Source organism: Otolemur garnettii, unplaced genomic scaffold (assembly GCF_000181295.1).
Source record: "Otolemur garnettii isolate 467f Iridium unplaced genomic scaffold, OtoGar3 scaffold00024, whole genome shotgun sequence".
Taxonomy (NCBI): Eukaryota; Metazoa; Chordata; class Mammalia; order Primates; family Galagidae; genus Otolemur; species Otolemur garnettii.
This window is the reverse complement of record NW_003852419.1, coordinates 9868132-9880885: the sequence shown is the minus strand read 5'-3', so window position 1 is coordinate 9880885 and position 12754 is coordinate 9868132. Positions and strand designations below refer to the sequence as shown.

At 37.8% G+C, this 12754-nt stretch overlaps 1 pseudogene; it reads left to right on the top strand.

Annotated features, from left to right (window-relative positions):
* Positions 1-392: 392 nt before the first annotated feature.
* LOC100960462 lies at positions 393-11901 on the top strand (annotated as a pseudogene).
* Positions 11902-12754: the final 853 nt, after the last annotated feature.

The following is a 12754-nucleotide window of genomic DNA, read 5'->3' as shown; positions in this document are numbered from 1 at the left end:
GGCAGGATTTCCCATTCTAGCATAAAAATGAAAAAGTATCCACTGGACTTTCCTATAGTCTTCCCTGAGGCTTATACTGAACAATGGGCCCAATACAATGCTGTACGTTGGACCAGAGAGCGGCCAGAAGAATTCAACCCTTGCTAAGCATGAGAGCCAAGAGAGATGTTAACGTGCATCAAGGTCCAGAGCCTCACATTCCAGATGAGACTGGTGCCGCAGGTTCCTTTGGAATGTGGGTTTTTCTTGATTCTTTTCCATTTGGATGTGTGAAAGTCGAAGGGAGGCTGAAGCAGCTGCAGAGGGAGGGCGAGCATGTCCCGAGTGATGACACATTAAAATACCATCCTGAGGAGCCCTGAGCTCTCTAGCTATGGATTCTAAATATAGTGATGCTTGCAGGAGAGACGCACACCGGTTGGGCTCTCAGACAGCTGCTCCAGCACCAGGTAAAGATGCCTCACCTGGGGGAGTCGGGCTTGTGTGATGTGCCATTTCAGCATTTTCCCCGTCACTCTGAGAAAGCTACTGTCTCCTTAGAGAATAGAAATTACATATCCATCCTGAATTCCTAGTCTTAGATCATTGTTAATCCCCTCACAAAAACATATGTTTGTTATAGGAAGGTTTCTAAGTAGTAACTTATTGGCACAGGAAAAATACCCCCCAAAATATCTGGTGGTTATTATTTCATCTTATATATATGTTGGTTTGAATATTTGGTGGGATTTTTTTTTTTTTTACCAAACTCATTAGGTTGATTTTTTTTGTAAAGGAGCCTAATTCTAGTGCTGCATTAAACGTATTTTTAGCAATCAAAATAAGAAGTTGGACAGAATTGCAAGAGGGGAAAAACTTTTATTTATTATATAACAGATCAGGTTTTTTTACATTAGAACGAACACAGGCAAATACACAATTCAAATACTTCATTCCCCAAAACTTCATTTAAATTAAACTTATTTAAGCCTACCCTTAAGGGTGCATGTGAAGCTACCTATTGTATTTCTGGCCCACTGCATATTTGTTGTGTTGAGATTTATTGCATTTTAATGGTTCCATGTTCATAAGTTGATTCTTAACCAGGACTATTTAAAAACCTCCAGTGATGAGCTAACTATAACAAAGTTGCCATCTGTATCTCTTAGGAAGCAGGAGTTTTAAATATAGTCAACTCTTGTTGCCATTCTATTTTTCAGTCCAATCTCTTTTGTAAATTCCTTTCTGCCCATGCTGAATTCTGGAGGTGGGGAGGGTGAGTAGACCAGCCTGGCTTGTTAGCAAGAGTAGGAAATGGAAGAAATCTCTTGCTCTGACATCATTCGGTGCTGATGAGTTAGTATTCTCACACCAGCTCCTACTTTCATTTCCTTACTCCTCTTCAAGAGTAACATGTTGAGGTGTTACCAGCACCTCCGCTGTTACCACCTGGTGAAGCCAGAACGAGAGAGTGTGTTGAAGGGAGAGTCATTCCTGAGACTCAGCAGCAGAAAGTGCATGATTTCATCAATCTCCTGCAGTCTGAGTCAGCAGTGGTCTCTAATCCCTGCACTTGGTCATTAGTTGTGCCGGGGAAGGTGGCTAAGCTCATTCAAACTCACCTCTTTCCTTTCCTTTGAGTCCGAAGCTTTTCTCCTTATTTTGACATAACAGATAATGTCTCCTCTTTAAGATTTTTTTCCCAGTATTTCTGAAATTTTTATTTTTATATCTCTTTTCTTTTCTACTTTGGCTTCTTGCATTATTATATTCCAAAAATATTTCAAAAGAAAAATGTAACAACAAAAAATGGAGATCACGGGTGGCACCCGTAGCTCAGTGGGTAGGGCACTGGCCACGTACACCGGGGCTATCAGGTTTGAACCCGGCCCACGCTTGCTAAAACAATGATGACAACTGCATCAACAACAACAAAAATGGCTGGGCATCAGGCTTGTAGCCCCAACTACTTCAGAGGCTGAGGCAAGAGAATCGCTTAAGCCCAAGAGTTCGAGGTTGCTGTGAGCTGTGACCTCATGAGCACTCTACCAGGGCAACGGCTTGAGACTCTGTCTCAAAAAAAGTAATAATTAAATTTAAAAAAATGGAAATCATTTCTCTCTTCACTTTTAGCAAAATCTATCTTTTTTAAGTTTGATGCTTTTCATGTTAGCAACAAAATCTAACTATAGATAGCATTATCAGCTTTTATACATTTTCTCTACAGCTCCAAATATCCAGAAGCATTTCAAATGTTTTGACAAAAACAAATGGCAATGAACTTCTGTGAATTTTAGGATTTCTCATCTATTTATCAATTAAACCAAATAATTCCTCCATAAATGTCAACTGAGTACAATGAAGACATTTATTTTGTAATATGTTATGCTTTTTCTCTTTCCAGATTGTCATACTTTACAAATTCCAGACTCAAAAGAGTTTCCAAATGCCAGAAGGTCTTCTCTCTTCCAAATGAGGATCTATTAATTAAACTAGGAAAATGGAGCATTAAAAGGAAACCGTTAGTTAAATCAGCACTCGAAACTATGCCATGCTCAGAATAACTCATGGAAAAATATTAAAATATATTTGTTTAAACTTTAACGATGAATACAAATTAACTTGTGCCGGTTTCTAATGTATAATAATGAACTGAAAGAATAAATGCAAATACAGATAGATGATGACCCTTAGCTTTCCTTTAAATAGCCTTTGAAGTCACAGACTTCCAGGGCTGAATTCTGCCATAGATTTACTGATGCTTTGACATAGAAACATAAATGTGAAAACCTAATTCCATACTTGGAATCATAGTTAAACTGTTCTTTCACATATCTAGGACCTAAATTTTCAAATGCTTTTCTCTTCTTCACCAACCTTTACATTTCATTAATGTGTAAAATATAGAAGCTGGCCTTTGAGAAAGATATGAACTGGGGACACGGAGTTTGATAAAAAGTGACTTCAGCCAGGCATAGGGGCATGTGTGTAGTCCAGAGTTTGAGAGGAGCTGGAGCAACATAGTAATGGTATCTCAAAAAAAAAAAAAAAAATAGTTAACTTTAGGTCCTTAAATGGGAGGAAAGAGGCGGCAGTGAGACAGAGGCAAGTGTCTGAGACTGAGTACTCTTGTCACTCTTGAAGCCCCACTGCAGTGCTAATGTGCCCAGAGGAGCCTCAGACACAGCCTGCCTCAGCCTCATTTTGTGTTCAATTTCATTTTCTTACCTACAAGAATCTTTTTATGCTCCAAGGACTCATATCCTACACTTTCACAGTTTACCTTGCCTCTGATTCCTAGAATGGTTACACATTCTGGAGAGAAGAAAAATAAAAGATATTAATGAGAAAATTTTTCTTCCAATAGTTTTGATCTATTCTAAAGTTTCGGCGACAGACCAAGTTTCATTCTGGCTGCGTGCTTTGATCTTGGCAATATGAAATTCAATCTTCAAAGAATAATCACCTATAAAACTCTTATTAATGTTTGTTAACATTAAATAAGTGGGTTTCTTTTCTCTCATGACTCTTAATGCTAAGGAACCACGCAGAAAATTGTGCCTGCCAGAGAAGTGAAAAATATTTCCTTTTATGCATTTTATTAGAGTTTTCTTTTTCAGATACACATTTATTTGGGATTAATGAATTTTCAAAGATAATTTTCAAAAGATATTCCTAGAGATAGAATGTATGAATGCCACTGTGCTTTAAATATAATGGGCTAATATTATATTAATGTTAATATAATACTAATCATAATGGGCTAATATTTTTAAAATCTTCCCTAGTTCACTAAGCAATAGGGTAAACCAAGAAAAAGAGTATTGATCTTAGGATCAGCAGACCAGTCTCCTTTGTTGCCATGACCATTAACCAAATGTGTGACTTTGGAAAAAGCCACTTAATCTTCCTTCAGTGAGTTCTCACCAACAAGTACTTACTGTTTGTTTCAAATTGAGGTGTTAAGAATAGCAAGCAGCTGAATTTTTAATAAATGTCCTTTTCCCTCAGTTTTCTCCTTTTTCTACTGAAAAGGTATTGTGTGGAGGTTACTTCTCTCTTTAGGTTATAGCAGAGGGTACAGTTTCTTTTAGGAAGTGACTGTGTCAATTTAACTCATCATTGTACCGTTAGGGCCTAGAGCACAGTGGACACACAACCAATATGTGTTGAATGAATTAATTATTATGCTCTGGGACATACATTTGTCTTTAAAAATTCTGGCATCTAAGAGGCCCTTTCAATGCTATCCCCAAGAAGGAATCCTCACTGAACCCTTTATTTATAGTGTAAAAACAAAATGGAGCACTAAAATAGTGTTCATTCTGTCTCACAGGTCAGAATATATAAACCAGTGTGGTCCATGATATTATAATAACAATGGAAATGCTTAATTTATTTTAAATGTATTTATCTCTGACATTGTAAATAAATAGAAACTTAAAAGTTGCCAAAAAATTTAATTTTTGTTACAAATTATTTGTGTATCAGGACTTTTGATAACATTTCTGCTTATTAATAACAAAATACTATTTGGTAAGACTTTTTGTTGAATTTCTATATTGTGAAATATTTAAACATATTCTATATTTAAAGTGAAAAAAAAGCATTTTGCCTTCATTTCTTCATTTGCTTGCTTCTTCATTTTTACTTCTTTTCTCAGGGTGTTGCTTGAGAGATCCTTGAGCAGAGTAAGACTGGGTTCAAATCTGGGGTTCAAATTCATGTTCATTAATTGCTCCTTTTTTTCTTATCTTTAAAATGAAGATAATGGCATTACCCTAACTGGGTTGTTGGTAGGATAGAATGAGTCATCACATGAAAACTGTTTAGAGTGAAGCATGTCAGAAAATTGGTTTCCAACATATGTTAGTCACTATGATTTTACACATGATTTTTATAATGACAATCAAAATTCATTTTTCTTTTTTAAATTTGTTTCGGTGATATTTCAATTTTTTTAATTGTTGGGGATTCTTAACAGTAAAAAGAACCAGGTTACACTAGTTGCATTTGTTAGGTAAAGTCTTTCTTATAATTATGTCCCACCCCCAAGAGGTATATCACACCCTGTGACCTGCCACCCCTCTCCCACTTTATTTCACCCTGTACCCCTATTCCCCCACTCCGCACTGTGTACTAGGTCATCAATTGTCCTCATTTCAGAATTGAGTAAATAGGATTCTTGCTTCTCCATTCTTGTGATACTTTACTAAGTATAATGTGTTCCACTTTCATTCAGTTTAATATAAAAGATGTAAAGTCTCTATGTTTTTTAGTGGCTGAATAGTATTCCATGGGGGGGTGTGTGTGTGTGTGTGTGTGTGTGTATATATATCACAACTTGTTAATACATTCGTGGGTTGGAGGGCATTTATAAATTGAGCTGCGATAAACAATCTAGTGCAACTGTCCTTATGATAAAAGGAGTTTTTTCTTCTGAGTAGATGCCCAGTAATGGAATTGGAGGATCAAATGGGAGAACTAGTTTGAGTTCTCTGAGGATTCTCCATACTTCCTTCCAAAAAGGTTGTATTACTTTGCAGTCCCACCAGCAAGGTAGAAGTGTTCCCTTCTCTCCATATCCATGCCAGCATGTATAGCTTTGAGACTTTGTGATGTGTGACATTCTCACTAGGGTGGATTTGATTAGCATTTCTCTGATAATTAGGGATGATGAACATTTTTTCATATGCTTTTTAGCCTATCTTCACCTATCTTTTCATCTATCTTCTTTAGAGAAGGTTCTATTCAAGTCTCAGGATATAAAATCAAAGTCCACAAGTCAGTAGCCTTTGTATACACTATTAACACCCAGGATGAAAAGCTAATTAAGGACACAATCCCCTTCACAGCAGTTTAAAAGTAAATGAAATACTGAGAAATATATCTAACACAAGAGGTGAAGTACCTCGATAAAGAAAATTACAAAACCCTAAGAAAAGAAATAGCAGAAGATATTGACAAATGGAAGAACATACCATGTTCATGGCTGGGAAGAATCAACATTGTTAAAATGTCTGTACTTCCTAAAGCAATGTACAGATTTAATGTCATCCCCATTAAAATACCAACATCATTCTTTCAAGACTTGGAAAAAATAATTCTTCATTTTGTATGGAACCAGAAAAAAAAAAAAAACCATACAGCTAAGGCAATTCTTAGTAATAAAAACAAAGCTGGGGACATCAGCCTACCAGACGTTAGGCTATACTACCATGTTTCCCCCAAATAAGATACTGTCTTATATTTATTTGTTCTCAAGGAGACACACGAGGGCTTATTTTCAGGGGATGTCTTCCTCTCTGCACCAAAATGCATGGTGTGGCTATGCAGATACGCTGCATAGCCATGCCCATCACTGATCTTACTGTAGGAGTAGGACTTATATTTAACAAATGCATAGAAATCCTGCAAGGGCTTATTTTTTGGGTAGGTCTTATTTTGGGGGAAACATGGTACCAGACCATTCTGTTCAAAACAGCATGGTACTGGCACAAAAATAGAGACATAGACATCTAGAACCAAATAGAAAACCATAAGGTGAAACTAACATATTTTAGCCACCTAATCTTTGATAAGCCAAACAAAAACATACACTGGGGAGAAGAATCCCTATTTAATAAATGGAGATGGGAGAACTGGATAACCACATGTAAAAGACTGAAACTGACCGCATCTTTCTCCACTCACAAAATTGATTCAAGATGGATAAAAGATCTAAATCTAAGCCATGAAAAAATAAAACTCCTCAAAGACAGTGTGGGGAACACACTTGAAGACATTGGCCTGGGGAAAGACTTTATGAAGAAGACTTCCATGGCAATTGCAATAACAAAAATAAACAAATGGAACTCAATTAAACCAAATAGCTTCTGTACAGCTAAGGCAGTGGTTTTCAACCTTCCTAATGCCACGACCCTTTAATACAGTTCCTCATATTGTGGTGACCCCCAACTATAAAATTATATTTGTTGCTACTTCATAATTTTATGGTTAGGGGTCACCACAACATGAGGAACTGTATTAAAGGGTCGCAGTATTAGGAAGGTTGAGAACCACTGAATTAAGGAGACAACAACCAAAGCAAATAGACAGTCATCAGAATAGGAAAAGATATTTGCCTATAATGTATTGGACAAAAGCTTGATAAGTAGGATCTACAGAGAACTCAATTTAATCAACATAAAAGAACCATAATTCGTTTCTCAAAAATTATTTTTGAAAATTTCTAACCCATACAAAAGCAGTCTTCAACGTATGGTCCCTATCTTCTTTCACCGCAGGCTTCAGTCAGATATTGCTGGCAGCCTGTCCTCCCTCCTAGCAGAGATTAGGTGGGCATAGAAAGAACTTTATTGTACTACCGTCCTCCAGGAAATGAGCTAGGGGTACAGGCCCAGCTGTTGGCAAGGTTGGGTAAGGTACTTAAAGCCCTTTATGTGCAGTCTGAGAGCTATCAAGTCATATCCTCATTATCAAATACTTTGGAATTGTTATCTGGACCTTCTCATTTCTTTTCCATATCTGCAGATGTACAGATATTAACTAAAGGCACAAAATTGAAGTGACAGATTACAGTGATGATAGTATCTGATATTATTTACTTTTCAGATTTTTAACATTGATTTATCTTTCTCTCTCTCTCTCTCACACTCACACACACACACACACACACACACTTATTGTCTCACTTCACTCTTCCCATAAATAATAATGTAGCTCAGCCTTCTCAGGGCAAACTATAAGTAAAACTGAGAACAACATAGATTGCTTATGAATGAAGCCTTAGCTCTCTTTACAGAGACAAATGTGTCACAGGATCCTTCCACCCACTAATAAGTACAAATGTCAAGTTCTGTCCATATTGTCAAACATGCCACATAGGTCTTCAGGACTACCTAGTGATCTTGGTAAAAATAAATTGAATAACAACAATGTCATGAATTTTTGAGACAGAGTGATAAGTGATCATGAACACTCTGACTTTCAAGTGCTCACTACTGGGGTCTGTTTATTTGAATTTTCAATAGAATCTTCTTTCTATGTATTTGTTTTTGTATTTATTTGAGAAAACTTACATTAGGGTGACTTGAACACTTATTTAAGAATTCAAATTGGGGTTTGGAGTGCCTATAGCTCAGTGGCTAGGGTGCCAGCCACATACACCAAGCCCAGGCCTGCCAAATAACAATTACAACTACAATAAAGAAAATAGCCAGGCATTGTGGTGGACACCCTATGGTCCCAGCTACTTGGTAGGCTGAGGCAAGAGAATTGCTTAAGCCCAAGTGTTTAAGGTTGCTGTGGGCTGTGACACCATAGCACTCTACTGAGGGTGACATAGTGAGACTCTTATCTAAAAAAAAAAAGAAGAATTCAAATTGAAATTGATTTATAGTTGCCTTTTTAATGAATTTATATTTATATAGAGAAGTGCAGAAAGAAGTTACTTAAAGTTATTTACTGTTGAAGTAAATAATTGGGTAAGGTACTTAAAGTCCTTAAGACAAAGATAAAGCCACAATCTTATCTTACCAAAATGGCAGTACCGTTTATGAGAATTTCAGTTATTTCACATTCACATTTGCTTCCCTACCTTCTAACTCATATCAATTTAGCATTCTTTCTTTGAACCATCCATGCATCTGTTCAGTTAGATAGTGAGGAATTCATCCATTTCTTTCTTTCTTTCCTTACTAGAAAAATATCTTATTTTGATGACTTGGAAGTTGATGTTAGAAAAGTCCAATTAATTATCTTAGTTGTTTTTTTACTGTATGGATATTTATCTATCTATATTTATCTAAAGCAGTGCAAGAAGGAAGTAAGTCAAATTCAAATATTACTGATATATATCATTTATAAATAAGCACAAGGTTAAAACATAGTGTTCCATAAGCTCTAGGAATATATGATAATACAAAATATATAACTCATACCAAAATAAAATTTCTACTCATACATCTATTCTACTGGAATATTATAGCTTACATTCCTTTAGAGCTGCATTGACAACTTTCAGAAGACATTAGTGCCAAATATCTTGTTTGTAAGATTTCTGTAGATTTTCACTCCTCTGACCCTTCTCTCTTCAATAGATCATCATCTATATATAATTACATATGTACATAAATGGCATACAAATAATGATATACACATGATACTGTGAAAATTCTTACAAATGTGAGTTTTCTGAATGCTTAGTGCTATAGTATCAATGTATGTGCACCCCTCAAAATTCACATTGGAATTGGATCCCCAGTGTTAAAGGTGGGGCCTAATGAGAGGTATTTGGGTTATGGAACAAATTCCTCATGAATGGGGTAATGCCCTCATCATGGTAATGAATGAATTCTCACTCTGCTACGTTTTTTGATAGCTGGTTGTAAAAAAGAGCCTGACTTCTCCTTAGTTTCTTGCTTCTTCTCTAGTCAGGCAATCCCTACACAAGCTGCTCCCCTTCCTACCTTCCACCATGAATGGAAATAGCCTAAGGTCCTCACTAAAAGCCATGCTAGCACCATGCTCCTTGGATGGCCTGGAGAAGAAGAGTGAGATGAACTTCTTTTCTTCATTAATTACCTAGCCTCTGATGTTTCCTTATAGTAAAACAAATGGGGTAAGAAACTATCTATAAGCTTGGTACTTTAATAAAGAATATTTATGATACAGTGAAATAACATATTTACTTTGATTAAAAATGATAATTTTACAAGCAATAAACTCAAGGGAATATAATATTAAGGAAAGAAAGAAAAACAGAAATTTTGGTACTTTGAAGACCTAAAATTTTCCCTCATTCCCAAAATAATTCATTATCATGTTTTATTATACAATTTACATCATGATGTATAGTATTTAAAATGACTGGATTATTTCTTTTTTTTATTGTTAGGGGTTCATTGACAAAGAACCAGGTTACATTGATTACATTTGTTAGGTAAAGTCTCTCTTATAGTTGTGTCCTGCCCCCAAAAGTTGTGCCACACACCAACACTCCTCATCCCCTCCCTCATTCCCTTTCTCTGCTCTCCCAACTGCCCACCATGTACTATGTCATTAATTGTCCTCATATCAGAATTGAGTACATAGGTTCTTGCTTCTCCATGCTTTTGATGCCTTACTAAGAATAATGTGTTCCATTTAAAGAACAATGAAAATGGACAACAATTACCATATAAAAGTAAATAATTAACATAGGTGATATTAAAATTCAAACTGAGATATAAGAAATAGACTTATAGCAAAAATGAAAAGGTATAAATAAGCATTATTGACTTTAAAAACAAGAAAGGTCGAGGACTCTCAGCTCCAGAAATCTCAGTTCAGGGACCATAATGTCATTTATTCTGGAAAGTTTGGATGTTCAAGCTTCTGAAAGCAAAGGAATGTATATCTGAGGTCCCTTATAAGAATACATTTTACAACTTATGATTTTTGTGTAAGTTTGGATGTTCAAGCTTCTGGAAGCAAAGGAATGTATATCTGAGGTACCTTATAAGAATACATTTTACAACTTATGGTTTTTGTGAAACCATAAAGCACAATGAAGAAAACATATCTAAACTACAAATGTCTACTTCCTTTTTAAAATGTATCTACAACTAGACCAATAACACATAATTTAATGGATTTATTTATATAAAATTAATACACAACAAAAGGAATGTATTTAAAGTGTATAATTTATAAGTTTTGAAATATGTAACAATATATAAAATAATTGCGGAAAGAAGATGAAAATAAGTTTTCTTTTACTTCTCTTTTTTCTTTTTTAAATCCACAAATAAAAATTATGCATATTTTTGGTGTGTGATACAGTGTTTTGATACATGCATATATGGTGGAAAGGCTAACAAAATCAAGCTAATTAACATATGCATTACCTCCTATGTTTACCATATTTTTTGGTGAAAACACTCAAAATGTCTTATCTTAGCTACTCAGTGCAAATTTCCATGGGGCTGTCTAGATTAAGATGGAGTTTTCAGCCCAGTAAATCAAAGGCCAAACTGTGACCCCATAAATCCTCCAGGAGAGAGCTGAACTCCAGTTCTGAAACTTCTCCTGAGAGAGAAATGGTCCCCATAGCAGCCCATAAATGACCAGGCAAACACTTAGATACTGAAGCAGAGCCAGGTGACCACCTTGCTTGAGGCTTTGCCCACAGGAATGGTACCGATGGACAAGAGTGGGCAGCAGTAGAAGCATCCAAGACCAGGAGAGACCAGGGAATTCTCTAGGAAGCTTAGCCCACCTCTGTGCTCACCTGTGAGTCAGGTCCCCAGAAACAAAATTTCTCGCTCAAATTGGATGTGAGGATCCATCCAAGGATGGGCGCTTGTTCAATGAGCAGAACTTCTTCCAGTGGGCTGCAAGCCAGCAAGTGGAAGATGCTTTACTTGACTGCCCTACTGCCATCCCCAACTACATGGGCTTTGGTGTTCACCAGGACAACTACAAGTTCTTGTTGTTCCCCAGCCTGGGGTGGAGCCTTCAGTCATCCCAGGATGACAGCCTGAAGGATGTGATGTCAGAGAGGTCTGTGCTCCAGGTGGCCTGCTGGCTGCTGGATGCCCTGGAGTTCCTCCATGAGAATGAATATGTCCAAGGCAATGTGACAGCTGAGAATATCTTTGTGATCCAGGGTATCTGAATTAGATGACCCTGATGGACTATGGCTTCACCTTCCACTATTGCCCAAGTGGCGGACATATAGCCTACATGGAGCTCAGTGGGAGCCCACATGAGTGGGCTCTTGAGTTCATTATCATGGACCTGCACAAGGGATGTCGGCCCTCCCACCACAGTGATCTCCAGACCCTAGGATACTCTATACTGACATGGCTCTCTGGGTTTCTGTCATGGACAAACTGCCTTCTGAACATTGAGGTTATCATGAATCAGAAGCAGAAGTGAGTCTGGGGGTCAGCAGAACCCAGCACTGTCCCGGGCCCAGTAGGGAGCAGGAAGGAAGAAAGGGAAGCATCTGATAGAGCCAGAGACCTTGAGATTCTCAGGCATATTTTCTACTGTCCTTTTCAGCAGGCAAGAGCATGGACTCTGGACCTACCCAGTGGGCTGGATTCTGATCCCACCACTGTGGATGTGGGGAGAGAGCTTAACTTCCACTAGCTGCAGTAACCTCTGTGAGATGGTATCCCATTAGCACCCACCTCCCAGGGCTCTGGGATGCTTTGAAGGAGTTAAGATACTCAGCACAGGGCCATAGAAAATGCTCATCATGTGCCAGACATCATGATGCATTCATTTATTCACCAACATGGAGGCCACCTGAGCACATTAGGCCCAGGCCTGGCCTCAGCACCTGGCACCACCTGCCAGCCTGTGCCCGAGTCACAGGATAAGTACCTTTACTTCTGCCTGTGAAACCATGGGGCTGCCCGTTGAGTTTAACCATTCAGCACCAAGGTCAGCAGGCAGCTGAACACGGAGAAGTGCTAGGATATAAGATTCAGCACCAAGGATAGCAGGAGGCTGGACACAAGAGGAGGCACATAGGGTATGGTCAGCACCAAGGACAGCAGGAGGCTGGACACAACAGGAAGTACATAGGGTATGGTCAGCACCAAGGACAGCAGGTAGCTGGACACAAATGGAAGTACATAGGGTATGGTCAGCACCAAGGACAGCAGGTAGCTGGACACAAATGGAAGTACATATGTTATGGTCAGCACCAAGGACAGCAAGCAGCTGGACCCAGGGAAGCCCTACAGGTCCAGAGGTTGTGATTCAACATATAGTGTGGACG